The sequence below is a fragment of the Aegilops tauschii genome, chromosome 2 (assembly GCF_002575655.3).
Source record: "Aegilops tauschii subsp. strangulata cultivar AL8/78 chromosome 2, Aet v6.0, whole genome shotgun sequence".
NCBI lineage: Eukaryota > Viridiplantae > Streptophyta > Magnoliopsida > Poales > Poaceae > Aegilops > Aegilops tauschii.
The window spans coordinates 518,957,295-518,976,570 of NC_053036.3; the positions used below are offsets into that span (position 1 = coordinate 518,957,295).

Genomic DNA, 19,276 nt, shown 5'->3' on the forward strand with positions numbered 1-19,276 from the left:
GTGGATAAGAATCAGCCCGGTCCAGTTCGGTGTTTTACATGGGCCGAGCCCAACAATTCAGCCTATTTGTGTTTTTTTCCTGTCCATTATTGGATGGCTTCATGGGCCAAGCCCAACATTGCAGCTTTTTTATTGTTGGGCCATGGCCTTTTTTTCTAAACTATTTCATTTTCCTTTTTTTATTAAATGGGTCCACTAGTCAGATGGGTCGGTCCCATTTGTCATGTTCTGGTAAGTGGGTCCCATCTTTCAGGCTCATATATTCTTCATATTTCAACCAGTATTTAAATTGGCAGACAAAAAACACACATAATACTTTAAATAAGAGCAACCAAATCAAGTAATACATTGGCAACAACAGTAACAAGCTCTATCCGTGCCAATACATATGACCGTGTGTAATACAGTACTTTACAAGCTCTACAAGTGTAACGAGCTCTACAAGTATGATACATTACTACTTTACAAGAAAATGACAACATGACGGACTCGTCGGACGACCAGTCGGGGCTGGGAATGAACAAAACGGCAGCATGGCTTCCTCTGTCACCCTGTTACATGAATGAGAGAAGAATTAGAAAAACTAGGGCAAATATATTATGAACAGACCATTCAAGAAAATGACATTTATAGCTGTACCATTGCAAACCAAGAGATACCAAAACAGTGGAAGAGCAACAATTAATAATGTACTACATTAGTCGGTAGGCAAATTAATTGAGTGCAACAACTAGTTACCAAAATAGAGGCATGCTATGGTAATTGATGGTTGTTGTTGTTGTTTTAGCAGTAGTGGCATACTCAAAATCTAACTAGTATTAGTACTCTGATGTGCTAGTGCTAGTATTAAAAAAAGGATGAATTTGACTAGAGCAAGGAAATGAAAGCAAGGACAGAAATTCTTTCTTGCAAATTAATGAACACATGCATAGCATAGCTAGCTAATGACCCAGAGGAAAAAAACTGATGAAGCAGCAAGGCCATGACCACCACCAGGTGCATAGCTACTCTACCTAATGGGCCATTAGCAGAAAGCAAGCCGTTTATAACTGGCTAACAAACATCAACCATTATAAAAATTACGATAGCAGCAGCCCGTGCAGGGAGATTAGCAGCAGGTTAGTGAGCAGAGGGAGAGGGAGGTGCTACCTGCTGGGAGTGGTGCATGGTCGTGGCCGGGCTTGACTCGTCGAGCTCAGGCAGGGCAACTTGGTTGCCTTGGAAGCAGAGGAGCAGACCCCTTGTTGCGGGACAGGGCCGGTGCCTAGGTGCGTCCCTCCTCCTCGAGCAGGACAAGGCCATGTTCCCGGCCAGAACTAGTGTCCTCCTGTCGTCGTCGCTGTCCACGCCATGGGAGGTCTGCAGAAAAGGAAGAGAACTAGAGAAGGTTAGTTTGCAAAGCTACAAGCTACGGTGTGTAGCAAAGATATTCAATCTATTCAGCAAAAACAACACAAAAATATATGACAGTCTGCAGAACAACATAGCATCATTCACAAGCAAAGTATAGGATGCAAACAGCAAGTAGTACCATAATTCCCATCACAGTCATACATTGAATTCATTAAAGGCTACAGATTCATATAATTTATTAAATGCTACAGGTAAAAAATAGGTAGATCTCTTTCTTCTCTTTGATTTATGCTAGCAGAGATGTAGCAGGCAGGAAGGCAGGAAGCAATCACATATGCATGTATGTATGAAGCAGATCATGAAAAGAGCAACATCTAATTAACTTGATTGCCTTGCAGATGACACACAAGATGAAGAGCACTTGGACAGAAAGAAATACGTTTAAAAATAGAGAGAAAGAGGTAATCTGCCGCATACAAGATTTTAATTTAAAAATAGAGAGAAAGAGCTGCGGTCCGCAAAGTTTCTACAAAAGTTTTTATGGACAAATCCTTATTACAAGTTGCATGCATGCGAGAAAGGAAGCTGATAGTGAGAGAGAAAAATATGTTTGCATCGTACATCGTCCTGCAAGAGAGCATTCGGTGATTAGGCTTACTAATTGCCCCTCAACCCATACTGCTTGCTGTTATACATACACAAGAGACAACAAGTTGTTCAAGTGTTCACTCTAGGAATGCTTTCTAAATAATTGTATAAACGAAGGCTACTTATCACCGACGAACTATAAGGTTTACAGTGCACTAGAGGAAAATTGGTGATTATCATTTTGTAATTAGATTGTAATAACCATCGAGTTTCTAGTAACAATCAAAGATGAAAGCTTGGAAACTCTTCTCTAACTACTGGATTAACAGAGCTTGCAAGCGTTCCGTCGATTAGAAGACTGAAGCAAGAAAGTGACCAATCAAGCTACACACGAATATAAGCCCATGATTATGCTTACTGATCCAGACACGACAAGCTATTCAAGTTTTCGCTCCAGGAATGCTTCTGCTCTCAACATTTTTTCAAGGGAGAGCTGCTAGTATGTCAGTAGTACTGAAGAAATAGCAGGTTTGCAGTGTCTGTACTAGACCCTAAAGAGGAACAATGGCTGGTAGAGCACCCAATCAAATTTGGGCTTGAGATTGTCAGTTTTCAGTAAGACCACTCTTGTTAGTTTTCAGGAACATGAGACCACTAGCAGCAGCTAGCAAGTGCAAGTGATTAGCAGCAGCTTGCAGGCATTCTGTCGAACAGAAGCTTGACAGACCACAAGGAACAACGCTCGATGGCCTGGCATGGACAGAAAGAGCACTGGAGAAAACAAAGGAGGGGAAGGTAGTGGCTCACCTACGTCCGCAGAGTCGGACTGAGCGGCCCTGAGTAGCACAAGGAAGAATCGAGAGGAGGGAGCTCGGGGACCAGAAGAGGCACGTCCATCTTGTCCCCCCGAGTTCCAGCGACGATTGATCTTGGTGAGACCCCTCCTTCGGCACGGCACGGCCCGGGCGAGCGGCTTCAGAGGGCACCGACCGCATGGCCGTGCCATCGTCATCGTCGACCACACAACAACGGAAGAAGCAGACGGAGCAGTGGTCTCCTACTAGGCTGTGCACCTGCGCGCATGCATTAGGGAGGGGAGGAAGGAAACCGCATCAGCAAAATCAAACCAAACAACAGAGAGAGACCTGGAGGAGGAGAGCGAGGCGGACCTTGCATGGCGTCGAGCACGGTGAGGGAGGTGGCGAGCAGCGCGAGGAGGCGGCGGCTGTGCTCCCCGTCCTCGGCCTGGTAGAACACGCTCACGATCTTCCCCAGATCCGTCCCCGCGGTGGAGTCCATGGCGGCAGCGCGTGCTGGGCCTGGGCGTTGGGTCGATGGGATCGAGGCGTGCGGGCATGGAGGGAGGAGGATTCGTCAGGGGACCGAGCCCTTCCTCGCCATCGTCTCCGGCCGCCGTGGGGTGCGGGGTCGGGGCCGCACGGTGGTGGCACCCTGATCCGGCGACGCGGGTGAAGGAAATATGCCCTAGAGGCAATAATAAAGTATTATTTATTTCCTTATATCATGATAAATGTTTATTATTCATGCTAGAATTGTATTAACCGGAAACATAATACATGTGTGAATACATAGACAAACAGAGTGTCACTAGTATGCCTCTACTTGACTAGCTCGTTAATCAAAGATGGTTATGTTTCCTAGCCATAGACATGAGTTGTCATTTGATTAACGGGATCACCTCATTAGGAGAATGACGTGATTGACTTGACCCATTCCGTTAGCTTAGCACTCGATCGTTTAGTATGTTACTATTGCTTTCTTCATGACTTATACATGTTCCTATGACTATGAGATTATGCAACTCCCGTTTACCGGAGGAACACTTTGTGTGCTACCAAATGTCACAACGTAACTGGGTGATTATAAAGGTGCTCTACAGGTGTCTCCAAAGGTACTTGTTGGGTTGGCGTATTTCGAGATTAGGATTTGTCACTCCGATTGTCGGAGAGGTATCTCTGGGCCCACTCGGTAATGCACATCACTATAAGCCTTGCAAGCATTGTATCTAATGAGTTAGTTGCGGGATGATGTATTACGGAACGAGTAAAGAGACTTGCCGGTAACGGATTGAACTAGGTATCGAGATACCGACGATCGAATCTCGGGCAAGTAACATACCGATGACAAAGGGAACAACATATGTTGTTATGCGGTCTGACCGATAAAGATCTTCGTAGAATATGTGGGAACCAATATGAGCATCCAGGTTCCGCTATTGGTTATGGACCGGAGAGGTGTCTCGGTCATGTCTACATAGTTCTCGAACCCGTAGGGTCCGCACGCTTAACGTTATGATGACAGTTATATTATGAGTTTATATGTTTTGATGTACCGAAGGTTGTTCGGAGTCCCGGATGTGATCACAGACATGACGAGGAGTCTCGAAATGGTCGAGACATAAATATTGATATATTGGAAGCCTATGTTTGGACATCGGAAGTGTTCCGGGTGAAATCGGGATTTTTTCGGAGTACCGGGAGGTTACCGGAACCCCCCGGTAACTTAATGGGCCTTATTGGGCCTAGGTAGAAGAGAGGAGAGGAGGCTAGGGCAGGGCCGTGCCCCCCTTCCCCGCAATCCGAATAGGACAAGGAGAGGGGGGCGGCGCCCCCCCTTCCTTCCTCCCCTCCACCTCTTCCCCCTTCCTCTCCTAGTCCAACATGGAAAGGGGGGAGTCCTACTCCCGGTAGGAGTAGGACTCCTCCTGGCGCGCCACACCTCCTAGGCCGGCGGCCTCCCCCTTTTACCTTTATATACAGGGGCAGGGGGGCACCTCTAGACACACAATTGATCAACGACCTTTTAGCCGTGTGCGGTGCCCCCCTCCACCATATTACACCTCGATAATATCGTAGCGGAGCTTAGGCGAAGCCCTGCGTCGGTAGAACATCATCATCGTCACCACGCCGTCGTGCTGACGAAACTCTCCCTCAACACTCGGCTGGATCGGAGTTCGAGGGACGTCATCCAGCTGAACGTGTGCTGAACTCGGAGGTGCCGTGCGTTCGGTACTTGATCGGTCGGATCGTGAAGACGTACGACTACATCAACCGCGTTGTGTTAACGCTTCCGCTTTCGGTCTACGAGGGTACGTGGACAACACTCTCCCCTCTCGTTGCTATGCATCACCATGATCTTGCGTGTGCGTAGATTTTTTTTTTGAAATTACTACGTTCCCCAACAGCAGGTGGCCATGGTGCCGGGTGATGCGGTCGATGCAGAGGGACAAAGCAGGGGCGCGGCACCACACTCAGGAGATTGGGTTTGGGCGGCGACGGAGAGATCTGGATCAGGGAGAGGGGGAGAGACAGGCGGCGGCGGGAGAGGGGGAGAGGGGGATTGGGTTGCTGCTAGGGTTTGGGTTGGGTCGCTATGACCTGAGAGGTGAATGATAGACGTTGGATCCTTCAGATGCGGACGGTTCAGATCGACTATAGTGGGGTGATCCGTGAGAAGAGCCCTGATTGGTTCAGAAATTTTGTGATTTAAAATAGTTTGTAAGTACTAAAACTAGGGGAATTTTGTGAAGCAACTATCAAAATATTTTGCAAAATGGCACAACCAAATCTTTCACTCAAGTTAGACCCTATTTTATGGATGATCACTAATTTCCATGCATTTTTTATCTTTCTATATATTTTTAATCATTTTTCTTGTGGCAAAAATGGTTTTTTTGTGAAGAACCTACCAAATAATTGTTGCAAAATTGGACCAAATCACTTTTATAAAATACTAGGCCATATTTAATGCACAATTGACCAAATGGTTGGGTGTAAAAAGTTTTGATCCACCTCTCGTGAAAAAGACAAATTTCCGCCGATTCAGCTAGAAGCGGGTCAAATTTGAACTGTAGCTGCCTTGTAGTTTGCTATTTATTTGTTCCAAAAATCATTTCTAGGTACATAAGTATCTATTTAATCAGAGAAACACCAAAAAAATTTCAAGATTCAACCACTAGCTAGGAACGGTCATTCCTGTCGTTTTGACCGCATTTTGAAACGGGCATAAAAAATTCAAAAAAATCAAAAAATTGGGAAACCTTCACATTGTGTCATTATATGTGGCCAAGTTCCCAGGAAAAATAACAAACTTGTAATACGGCAATTTTTTTTAAAAAGTGTTCTCAGAAACGAGCTATCACGTGTGGAGATCAATGGCTTTCAAGCCAAATGATCAATCTTATGGCCACATTCATGGTATAGTTTGTTCAAATGATCTCATATTGTGCACAAGGGTGCATATTGGAATGGAAAAAATATTGCCTAAGGAAGTTTTCATTTTCTTTGGAAGAAAAAACCATTTTCCATTTTTCGAGTGCCCAAAAGGAGGTTTTTTTGTGAAGGACCTCCCAAATAATTGTTGCAAAATTGGACCAAATCATTTTTATAAAATAATAGGACATATTTAATGCACAATTGACAAAATGGTTGGGTGTAAAAAGTTTTGATCCACCTCTCGTGAAAAAGACAAATTTCCGCCGATTCAGATGGAAGCGGGTCAAATTTAAACTGCAGCTGCCTCATAGTTTGCTATTTATTTTTTCCAAAAATCATTTCTAGTTACATAAGTACCTATTTAATCACAAATACATGGTTTGGTGGCGATACATCGAGGTTTGGGTGGTGGCCGAGGCCCCCAACTCTAGAGCGCGTAAACTCGCATGCCCGCCGCGTGGTCACCGCGTGACCGTGGCGTTGCCATGTGTTGTGGGCAGCCTAGGCATGTCTAGTGGGTTGGGAACTCCCCAGGTAGGTGCTAGGAAGAAAATTACAACATAAGATTCTCACGAGGAGACCGGTCGATGCTCAAACATGAATTAGCAGCCAAGTGTTTGATTAGCGGTACGGGAAATGTACATGGCTAATGGGTGTGAGTTTTGGCCGAGGATGATCAGTTATTAAGAAGACCGTCTTCACAAATTTTCAGCTCAAAAGGAGGAGCCTAGGTGGTACTTGCTTTGCAAAGTACCACACTGGACATAAATACGAATGTTGAAGCTGTGCTCAAAATAATGAATGGATTGAGGTGGCATTTGGTGGAGGATGGTTATTTGGGCATAGGAAAGCACCGTAGAAAATGGATACTATTTGGACATGCCAAAGTGGTACTTCCTTCACAAAGTGTTGTTCTGAACAGAATAGGAAAATGAATATTGTTGAATTATTTTTGAACTAGGCAAGGAAGGTTTTTTACATATTTGACGAAGATATGACCCAAAGAATTTATGAGATTTTTTTGGGAATTTTGGGATTGACAGAAATATAGGTTGGTTCACAACCTGGGGCAAAAATTGCCACATAGACATGACACATAGGCAAAACTGACGAGGTGGCGCCTAGTCATAGCAACCCACCACAATTTACAAGGTTATGACCATCTATATTGGTCGTGATCAGCTAGAAATAAGGCAGCGGACCAGTGCTATCTGCTTTATGACCATTTCGTGTAAGAAAATTATGACCTTTCTAACCAAAATGGTCGTTATAGTTTAGGGTTTGGAGCCCCCGAACAGCTTTTGACCAATTGGTCTGAAATGGTCATAGATCTATGACCAATTCTTCCCGGGTCATTGACAGAAGGTCACTAGTTGACATATTTCTTGTTATTGCACCATGCGAAAAACATCACCACCAGGAGTCCGGGGCAAGGAACGAATACCTCCATGTAGACGCCTTTAATCTGGATGGAAAGTCGCGAAGCTTGAAGAATGGCATAGGCACAAACGAAGCCGTCGTCGCCTCCCACGATTGTGTTTCAAGGGGAGGGCAGTTAGCTATTACTTGTGTCGTGCTAGCTCAGGTTCAGACACAGTTTAGTTCTTTCTGTTTTTCATGTACGTGACAGCTTTGCACAGCGTCACATTTGTTTCCTTTGCGTAGAGGATAAGAGGCCGAGTCATGCTCCGTTCACGGCGGGCCAGTAGCAGCGCGCTCGTGGTCATGATCCGCTCGACGTGGGATGGCATGTCGAGAGCGGGGGTGGCTCATGGATCGGGCGACGCTGTTACGCAAGGAATAAGAGGAAGAGAAAACAGAAAAGCCGCAAGTCAGTTCGCGGTGCAAAAAAACACTTCGTGTCTCTCTGTGCTTGAGCTGATCCTCATTGGTAGATCGATCGAGAGCGAGAGAGTTGCCCAGTGGCAACAACAAGTGGCATCGGAGCCTCGTCGGAGATCCTGTCGACATGGCCGGCGGCAAGAAGCCGGTGCAGACGCAGAAGGGCGACAGGTCAGGGTTGAAGTCACCCTCGAAGTCGCTGCCACGCCGTTCACGATTACCATCCCGCTCTTCACCCCCCCCCCCCCCCACGACGCGGACGCAGCCGCACGATCCGCGGCTGCGAGCTGGCGGCGCCGGTGGTGCAGAAGGTGATCCGGGAGTCTGGATCGGCGAACTGGCCGATGCTGACCAAGACGAACTATAACAACTGGTCGCTCCTGATGAAGGTGAAGTTGGAGGTGCGAGGCTACTGGGACGCCATCAAGCACGGCGACGTCGACTTCCACGAGGACCGTATGGCGCTGGAGGCCATCCTTGGACCGATGCCACCCGAGATGGTGGGCACGCTGGCCGTCAAGCCGACGGCGAAGGCGGCGTGGGATGCGATCGCCCCCATGTGCATTGGCGGCAACCGCATGCGCGCGGCTAAGGCCAAGTCGCTCCATGGACGATTTCGCGATGCGGCTCGGCTCCATGGTAACAACCTGAACATTCTTGGCAACAAGGTCACCGAGGAGAAGGCGGTAAGAAAGTTCATGCGCGTGGTACCTCCACGGTACTCGCAGATTGCCCTATCCATTGAAACTCTTGTCGATCTCGATACGTTGAGCATTGAGGATCTGACAGGCCAGCTCAAAGCGGCCGAGGAGAGATATGACCATGGCGGCTTGGGGCAGGCCGGTGGAAGCCTGCTGTTCACTGAGGAGTAGTGGCTAGCGCGCTACAAGCAGTGCGAGTAGGGCGAAGGATCATCGCGTGGCGGTGGTTGTGGCGGTGGCCGCGGCCGCGGCAGAGGACGCGGTGGAAAGGGCAAGGACAGCGCGCCCGGAGACAGCGCGCCTGGCGGCTGCCGAGGGTCGTCGGGCGGTGGCTCCCGTTTCAAGGGCAACTGCCACAACTGCGGAATCCAGGGCCATATGGCTCGGGACTGCACCAGGCCCAAGAAGCAGCGCAAGGAAGAGGCCAGCCTCAACCAGGTGCAGGAGGATCAACCTGCGCTGCTCATGGCGGTGAGCTGCGGGCTCGCCCAGATCCACGTCGAGCCGGCGCGCGAGCATGTCTTCCTCAATGAGAAGAGTGTGATGCTGGTGCAGACGACGTGCAACGCCTGGTACCTGGACACAGGCGCGAGCAACCATATGACAGGCGACCGGGCCGTGTTCTCCATGCTCGATGACATGGTGACTGGCACGGTCAGGTTCGGAGACGGCTCATCTGTTGATATTCGTGGCCGTGGAACCGTGGTGTTTAACTGCAGGAACAAGTCACACCATGATTTGACGGGGTGTACTTCATACCCCAGCCGAGGAGCAGCATTGTGAGCATCGGGCAGCTCGACGAGGTGGGCTGCAGGACGGTGTTCGAGGATGGCGTGATGAGCATCTTCGATCAGGAGAGGCCACTACTCGCGCGCGTGAGGCATTCCAGGAGCCGCCTATACACGCTGCAGCTCGACATCACGGGCCCGGTGTGTCTCCTTGGCGAGGAGACCGGCGACGCGGCGTGGCGCTGGCACGCACACTTCGGGCATCTGCACTTCAGGGCGCTCCACGGCCTCTCCAGCAAGGGCATGGTCGTTAGCGTGCCACCGATCCTGCAGGTGGACCAGCTCTGCGACGGGTGCACTCTTGCCAAGATGCACCGAACACCGTTCCTGCGCGTGTCCTCGTATCGCGCGGAGGGCGGTCTCGAGCTGGCACACGACGACTTGTGCGGACCGGTGACGCCGGCGACACCAAGCGGCAACCGCTACTTCCTCCTCATCGTCGACGACTAGAACCGCTATATGTGGGTGGAGATGCTTCGAACAAAGGAGGAGGCGTTCAAGTTCTTCCGCAAGGTCAAGGCGCTCGCCGAGAGCGAGCGTGGCGTGAAGCTCCTGGCTTTAAGGACGGACCAGGGCGGCGAGTTCAACTCCATCGCGTTCAAGACGTACTGCGATGAGAATGGGGTCAAGAGGTACACGACGGCGCCGTACTCCCCGCAGCAGAACGGTGTCGTGGAACGCCGGAACCAGACGGTGGTTGAGACCCCCCGCAGCCTGCTCAAGGCCATGAAAGTGCCCGGTGAGTTCTGGGGTGAGGCTATGAAAACGGTTGTGCACATCCTGAACAGGGCGCCCACGCATGCTCTGGACGGTGTCACTCCCTACGAGGCGTGGCAGGGCCGGCGCCCAAACTTCGCCTACCTGTGCACTTTTGGGTGCACAGCCTACGTGAAGAAGGTGGGACCGGGCATCACCAAGCTATCGGTGTTGGGGATCGTAGCAGAAATTTAAAATTTTCTACGCATCACCAAGATCAATCTATGGAGTCATCTAGCAACGAGAGAGAGGAGTGCATCTACATACCCTTGTAGATCGCGAGTGGAAGCGTTCAAGTGAACGGGGTTGATGGAGTCGTACTCGTCGTGATCCAAATCACCGATGACCGAGCGCCGAACGGACGGCACCTCCGCGTTCAACACACGTACGGTTGGGGAAGACGTCTCCTCCTTCTTGATCCAGCAAGGGGGAAGGAGAGGTTGATGGAGATCCAGCAGCACGACGGCGTGGTGGTGGAAGAAGCGGGGATCTCGGCAGGGCTTCGCCAAGCTCAGCGAGAGGGAGAGGTGTCACGCGAGGGAGAGGGAGGTGCCAGGGGATTGGGTGCGGCTGCCCTCCCCCCTTATATAGGCCCCCTGGGGGGCGCCGGCCCTGGGAGATCCCATCCCCAAGGGGGGGCGGCGGCCAAGGGGGGACTTTCCCCCCAAGTTAGGTGGGGCGCCCCCACCCCCAGGGTTTCCAACCCTAGGCGCAGGGGGAGGTCCATGGGAGGGCGCACCAGCCCACCAGGGGCTGGTTCCCTTCCCACTTCAGCCCATGGGCCCCCCCGGGATAGGTGGCCCCACCCGATGGACCCCCGGGACCCTTCCGGTGGTCCCGGTACAATACCGGTGACCCCCGAAACTTTCCCGGTGGCCGAAACTGGACTTCCTATATTTAATTCTTCACCTCCGGACCATTCCGGAACTCCTCGTGACATCCAGGATCTCATGCGGGACTCCGAACAACTTTTGGGTTAGCGCATACTAGTATCTCTACAACCCTAGCGTCACCGAACCTTAAGTGTGTAGACCCTACGGGTTCGGGAGACATGCAGACATGACCGAGACGACTCTCCGGTCAATAACCAACAGCGGGATCTGGATACCCATGTTGGCTCCCACATGTTCCACGATGATCTCATCGGACGAACCACGATGTCGAGGATTCAATCAATCCCGTATACAATTCCCTTTGTCAATCGGTACGTTACTTGCCCGAGATTCGATCGTCGGTATCCCAATACCTTGTTCAATCTCGTTACCGGCAAGTCACTTTACTCATACCGTAATGCATGATCCCGTGACCAAACACTTGGTCACATTGAGCTCATTATGATGATGCATTACCGAGTGGGCCCAGAGATACCTCTCCGTCATACGGAGTGACAAATCCCAGTCTCGATTCGTGCCAACCCAACAGACACTTTCGAAGATACCCGTAGTGCACCTTTATATCCACCCAGTTACGTTGTGACGTTTGGCACGCCCAAAGCACTCCTATGGTATCCGGGAGTTGCACAATCTCATGGTCTAAGGAAATGATACTTGACATTTGGAAAAGCTCAAGCAAACGAACTACACGATCGTGTGCTATGCTTAGGATTGGGTCTTGTCCATCACATCATTCTCCTAATGATGTGATCCCGTTATCAATGACATCCAATGTCCATAGTCAGGAAACCATGACTATCTGTTGATGAACGAGCTAGTCAACTAGAGGCTCACTAGGGACATGTTGTGGTCTATGTATTCACACATGTATTATGATTTCCGGATAACACAATTATAGCATGAACAATAGACAATTATCATGAACAAGGAAATATAATAATAACCATTTTATTATTGCCTCTAGGGATTATTTCCAACAGTATCCCACTTGCACTAGAGTCAATAATCTAGTAACATTGTGATGAATCAAACACCCGTAAAGTTCTGGTGTTGATCATGTTTTGCTCTAGGGAGAGGTTTAGTCAACGGATCTGCTACATTCAGGTCCGTATGTACTTTACAAATATCTATGTCTCCATTTTGAACACTTTCACGAATGGAGTTGAAGCGACGCTTGATATGCCTGGTCTTCCTGTGAAACCTGGGCTCCTTGGCAAGGGCAATAGCTCCAGTGTTGTCACAGAAGAGAGTCATCGGGCCCGACGCATTGGGAATAACTCCTAGGTCGGTAATGAACTCCTTCACCAGATTGCTTCTTGCGCTGCCTCTGAGGCCGCCATGTATTCCGCTTCACATGTAGAGCCCGCCACAACGCTTTGCTTGCAACTGCACCAGCTTACTGCCCCACCATTCAAAATATACACGTATCCGGTTTGTGACTTAGAGTCATCCAGATCTATGTCGAAGCTAACATCGACGTAACCCTTTACGACGAGCTCTTCGTCACCTCCATAAACGAGAAACATATCCTTAGTCCTTTTCAGGTACTTCAGGATATTCTTGACCGCTGTCCAGTGTTCCATGCCGGGATTACTTTGGTACCTTCCTACCAAACTTACGGCAAGGTTTACATCAGGTCTGGTACACAGCATGGCATACATAATAGACCCTATGGCCGAGGCATAGGGGACGGCACTCATCTTTTCTCTATCTTCTGCCGTGGTCGGGCATTGAGCCGTGCTCAATTGCACACCTTGCAATACAGGCAAGAACCCCTTCTTGGACTGATCCATATTGAACTTCTTCAATATCTTGTCGAGGTACGTACTTTGTGAAAGACCAATGAGGCGTCTTGATCTATCTCTATAGATCTTGATGCCTAATATATAAGCAGCTTCTCCAAGGTCCTTCATTGAAAAACACTTGTTCAAGTAGGCCTTTATGCTTTCTAAGAATTCTATATCATTTCCCATCAATAGTATATCATCCACATATAATATGAGAAATGCTACAGAGCTCCCACTCACTTTCTTGTAAACACAGGCTTCTCCATAAGTCTGTGTAAACCCAAACGCTTTGATCATCTCATCAAATCGAATGTTCCAACTCCGAGATGCTTGCACCAGCCCATAGATGGAGCGATGGAGCTTGCATACCTTGTTAGCATTGTTAGGATCGACAAAACCTTCCGGCTGCATCATATACAATTCTTCCTTAAGAAAGCCGTTAAGGAATGCCGTTTTGACGTCCATTTGCCATATCTCATAATCATACTATGCAGCAATTGCTAACATGATTCAGACGGACTTCAGCTTCGCTACGGGTGAGAAAGTCTCATCATAGTCAACCCCTTGAACTTGTCGATAACCCTTAGCGACAAGTCAAGCCTTATGGATGGTAACATTACCATCCACGTCCGTCTTCTTCTTAAAGATCCATTTGTTTTCTATGGCTCGCCGATCATCGGGCAAGTCAGTCAAAGTCCATACTTCGTTTTCATACATGGATCCTATCTCGGATTTCATGGCTTCTAGCCATTTGTCGGAATCTGGGCCCGCCATTGCTTCTTCATAGTTCGAAGGTTCACCGTTGTCTAACAACATGATTTCCAAGACAGGGTTGCCGTACCACTCTGGCGCGGAACGTGTCCTTGTGGACCTACGATGTTCAGTAGTAACTTGATCCGAAGTACCTTGATCATCATCATTAGCTTCCTCTCTAGTCAGTGCAGGCACCACAGGAACATCTTCCTGAGCTGCGCTACTTACCGGTTCAAGAGGTAGTAGTTCATCAAGTTCCACTTTCCTCCCACTTACTTCTTTCGAGAGAAACTCTTTCTCCAGAAAGGACCCGTTCTTGGCAACAAAGATCTTGCCTTCGGATCTGAGGTAGAAGGTATACCCAATGGTTTCCTTAGGGTATCCTATGAAGACGCATTTTTCCGACTTGGGTTCGAGCTTTTCAGGTTGAAGTTTCTTGACATAAGCATCGCATCCCCAAACTTTTAGAAACGACAGCTTAGGTTTCTTCCCAAATCATAATTCATACGGTGTCGTCTCAACGGATTTCAACGGAGCCCTATTTAAAGTGAATGCGGCAGTCTCTAAAGCATAGACCCAAAATGAGAGCGGTAGATCGGTAAGAGACATCATAGATCGCACCATATCCAATAGAGTGCGATTACGACGTTCGGACACACCATTTCGCTGAGGTGTTCCAGGCGGCGTGAGTTGTGAAACTATTCCACATTTCCTTAAGTGTGTGCCAAATTCGTGACTCAAATATTCTCCTCCACGATCTGATCGTAAGAACTTTATTTTTCTGTCACGTTGATTCTCAACCTCACTCTGAAATTCCTTGAACTTTTCAAAGGTCTCAGACTTGTGTTTCATTAGGTAGACATACCCATATCTACTCAAGTCATCAGTGAGAGTGAGAACATAACGATAGCCACCGCGAGCCTCAACACTCATTGGACTGCACACATCAGTATGTATGATTTCCAATAAGTTGGTCGCTCGCTTCATTGTTCCGGAGAACGGAGGCTTGGTCATCTTACCCATGAGGCATGGTTTGCACGTGTCAAATGATTCGTAATCAAGAGACTCTAAAAGTCCATCAGCATGGAGCTTCTTCATGCGCTTGACACCAATGTGACCAAGGCGGCAGTGCCTCAAGTATGTGGGACTATCGTTATCAACTTTACATCTTTTGGTATTCACACTATGAATATGTGTAACATCACGTTCGAGATTCATTAAGAATAAACCATTGACCAGCGGGGCATGACCATAAAACATATCTCTCATATAAATAGAACAACCATTATTCTCGGATTTAAATGAGTAGCCATCTCGCATTAAACGAGATCCAGATACAATGTTCATGCTCAAAGCTGGCACTAAATAACAATTATTGAGGTTTAAAACTAATCCCGTAGATAAATGCAAAGGTAGCGTGCCGACGGCGATCACACCGACCTTGGAACCATTCCCGACGCGCATCGTCACCTCGTCCTTTGCCAGTCTCCGCTTATTCCGCAGCTCCTGTTTTGAGTTACAAATATGAGCAACCGCATCGGTATCAAATACCCAGGAGCTACTACGAGAACTGGTAAGGTACACATCAATTACATGTATATCACATATACCTTTGGTGTTGCCGGCCTTCTTGTCCGCTAAGTATTTGGGGCAGTTCCGCTTCCAGTGACCACTTCCCTTGCAATAAAAGCACTCAGTCTCAGGCTTGGGTCCATTCTTTGGCTTCTTCCCAGCAACTGGCTTACCGGGCGCGGCAACTCCCTTGCCGTCCTTCTTGAAGTTCTTCTTACCCTTGCCTTTCTTGAACTTAGTGGTTTTATTCACCATCAACACTTGATGTTCCTTTTTGATCTCCACCTCCGCTAATTTCAGCATTGAATATACCTCAGGAATGGTCTTTTCCATCCCCTGCATATTGAAGTTCATCACAAAGCTCTTGTAGCTCGGTGGAAGCGACTGAAGGATTCTGTCAATGACCGCGTCATCCGGGAGATTAACTCCCAGCTGAGTCAAGCGGTTGTGTAACCCAGACATGTTGAGTATGTGCTCACTGACAGAACTATTTTCCTCCATCTTACAACTGAAGAACTTGTCGGGGACTTCATATCTCTCGACCCGGGCATGAGCTTGGAAAACCATTTTCAGCTCTTCGAACATCTCATATGCTCCGTGTTGCTCAAAACACTTTTGGAGCCCCGGTTCTAAGCTGTAAAGCATGCCGCACTGAACGAGGGAGTAATCATCAGCACGCGACTGCCAAGCATTTATAACATCTTGGTTCTCTGGGATGGGTGCGTCACCTAGCGGTGCTTCTAGGACAAAATCTTTCTTGGCAGCTATGAGGATGATCCTTAGGTTCCGGACCCAGTCCGTATAGTTGCTGCCATCATCTTTCAGCTTGGTTTTCTCTAGGAATGCGTTGAAGTTGAGGGCAACATTAGCGTGGGCCATTTGATCTACAAGACATATTGTAAAGATTTTAGACTAAGTTCATGATAATTAAGTTCATCTAATCAAATTATTCAATGAACTCCCACTCAGATAGACATCCCTCTAGTCATCTAAGTGAAACATGATCCGAGTCAACTAGGCCGTGTCCGATCATCACGTGAGACGGACTAGTCAACATCGGTGAACATCTTCATGTTGATCGTATCTTCTATACGACTCATGCTCGACCTTTCGGTCTTCCGTGTTCCGAGGCCATGTCTGTACATGCTAGGCTCGTCAAGTCAACCTAAGTGTATTGCGTGTGTAAATCTGGCTTACACCCGTTGTATTCGAACGTTAGAATCTGTCACACCCGATCATCACGTGGTGCTTCGGAACAACGAACCTTCGCAATGGTGCACAGTTAGGGGGAACACTTTCTTGAAATTATTGCGAGGGATCATCTTATTTAAGCTACCGTCGTTCTAAGAAAATAAGATGTAAAACATGATAAACATCACATGCAATCAAATAGTGACATGATATGGCCAATATCATTTTGCTCCTTCGATCTCCATCTTCGGGGCGCCATGATCATCTTCGTCACCGGCATGACACCATGATCTCCATCATCGTGTCTTCATGAAGTTGTCACGCCAACGATTACTTCTACTTCTATGGCTAACGTGTTTAGCAATAAAGTAAAGTAATTTACATGGCGTTATTCAATGACACGCAGATCATACAAAAAATAAAGACAACTCCTATGGCTCCTGCCGGTTGTCATACTCATCGACATGCAAGTCGTGATTCCTATTACAAGAACATGATCTCATACATCACATATATTTCATTCATCACATCCTTTTGGCCATATCACATCACAAGGCATATGCTGCAAAAACAAGTTAGACGTCCTCTAATTGTTGTTGCAAGTTTTTACGTGGCTGCTATAGGTTTCTTAACAAGAACGTTTCTTACCTACGCCAAAACCACAACGTGATATGCCAATTTATATTTACCCTTCATAAGGAGCCTTTTCATCGAATCCGTTCCGACTAAAGTGGGAGAGACAGACACCCGCTAGCCACCTTAGAGTGCATGTCAGTCGGTGGAACCTGTCTCACGTAAGCGTATGTGTAAGGTCGGTCCGGGCCGCTTCATCCCACGATGCCCCCGAAACAAGATAAGACTAGTAGTGGCAAGAAAATTGACAACATCTACGCCCACAACAAGTTTGTGTTCTACTCGTGCATAGAAACTACGCATAGACCTAGCTCATGATGCCACTGTTGGGGATCGTAGCAGAAATTTATAATTTTCTATGCATCACCAAGATCAATCTATGGAGTCATCTAGCAACGAGAGAGAGGAGTGCATCTATATACCCTTGTAGATCGCGAGCGGAAGCATTCAAGTGAACGGGGTTTATGGAGTCGTACTCGTCGTGATCCAAATCACCGATGACTGAGCGCCGAACGGACGGCACCTCCGCGTTCAACACACGTACGGTTGGGGAAGACGTCTCCTCCTTCTTGATCCAGCAAGGGGGAAGGAGAGGTTGATGGAGATCCAGCAGCACGACGGCGTGGTGGTGGAAGTAGCGGGGATCTCGGCAGGGCTTCGCCAAGCTCATCGAGAGGGAGAGGTGTCACGGGAGGGAGAGGTAGGCGCCAGGGGCTTGGGTGTGGCTGCCCTCCCTCCCCCCCCCTTATATAGGCCCCCTGGGGGCACCGGCCCTGGGAGATCCCATCTCCAAGGGGGGGCGGCGGCCAAGGGGGGACTTGCCCCCCAAGCTAGGTGGGGCGCCCCCCACCCCCAGGGTTTCCAACCCTAGGCGTAGGGGGAGGCCCATGGGGGGCGCACCAGCCCACCAGGGGCTGGTTCCCTTCCCACTTCAGCCCATGGGGCCCTCCGGGATAGGTGGCCCCACCCGATGGACCCACGGGACCCTTCCGGTGGTCCCGGTACAATACCGTTGACCCCCGAAACTTTCCCGGTGGCCGAAACTGGACTTCCTATATTTAATTCTTCACCTCCGGACCATTCCGGAACTCCTCGTGACGTCCGGGATCTCATCCGGGACTCCGAACAACTTTCGGGTTACCGCATACTAGTATCTCTACAACCCTAGCGTCACTGAACCTTAAGTGTGTAGACCCTACGGGTTCGGGAGACATGCAGACATGACCGAGACGACTCTCCGGTCAATAACCAACAGCGGGATCTGGATACCCATGTTGGCTCCCACATGTTCCACGATGATCTCATCGGATGAACCACGATGTCGAGGATTCAATCAATCCCGTATACAATTCCCTTTGTCAATCGGTACGTTACTTGCCCGAGATTCGATCGTCGGTATCCCAATACCTTGTTCAATCTCGTTACCGGCAAGTCACTTTACTCGTACCGTAATGCATGATCCCGTGACCAAACACTTGGTCACATTGAGCTCATTATGATGATGCATTACCGAGTGGGCCCAGAGATACCTCTCCGTCATACGGAGTGACAAATCCCAGTCTCGATTCGTGCCAACCCAACAGACACTGTCGGAGATACCCGTAGTGTACCTTTATAGCCACCCAGTTACGTTGTGACGTTTGGCGCACCCAAAGCACTCCTATGGTATCCGGGAGTTGCACAATCTCATGGTCTAAGGAAATGATACTTGACATTTGGAAAAGCTCAAGCAAACGAACTACACGATCTTGTGCTATGCTTAGGATTGGGTCTTGTCCATCACATCATTCTCCTAATGATGTGATACCGTTATCAATGACATCCAATGTCCAGAGTCAGGAAACCATGACTATTTGTTGATCAACGAGCTAGTCAACTAGAGGCTCACTAGGGACATGTTGTGGTCTATGTATTCACACATGTATTACGATTTCCGGATAACACAATTATAGCATGAAGAATAGAAAATTATCATGAACAAGGAAATATAATAATAACCATTTTATTATTGCCTCTAGGGCATATTTCCAACAATCGGACCGCGCGGCACCCATGGTGTTCATGGGGTACGAGGACGGCAGCAAGGCCTACTGCGTCTACGACCCGGCGGCCCGCAAGCTGCACATCACCCGTGACGTGGTCTTTGACGAAGATTGTCCCTGGAATTGGGAAGTGGCGCCCAAC

The 19,276-nt window shown here is 48.6% G+C and overlaps 1 long non-coding RNA gene across 1 annotated transcript; it reads right to left on the reverse strand.

Moving 5' to 3' along the window:
• Positions 1-223: 223 nt before the first annotated feature.
• Positions 224-3,405, reverse strand: LOC120973658 (uncharacterized). The gene is made up of 4 exons (XR_005768925.3): positions 3,111-3,405; positions 2,749-3,014; positions 1,150-1,359; positions 224-551 (listed from the first exon to the last, which is right to left on the reverse strand). It is a non-coding gene; the product is annotated as an uncharacterized lncRNA (long non-coding RNA).
• Positions 3,406-19,276: the final 15,871 nt, after the last annotated feature.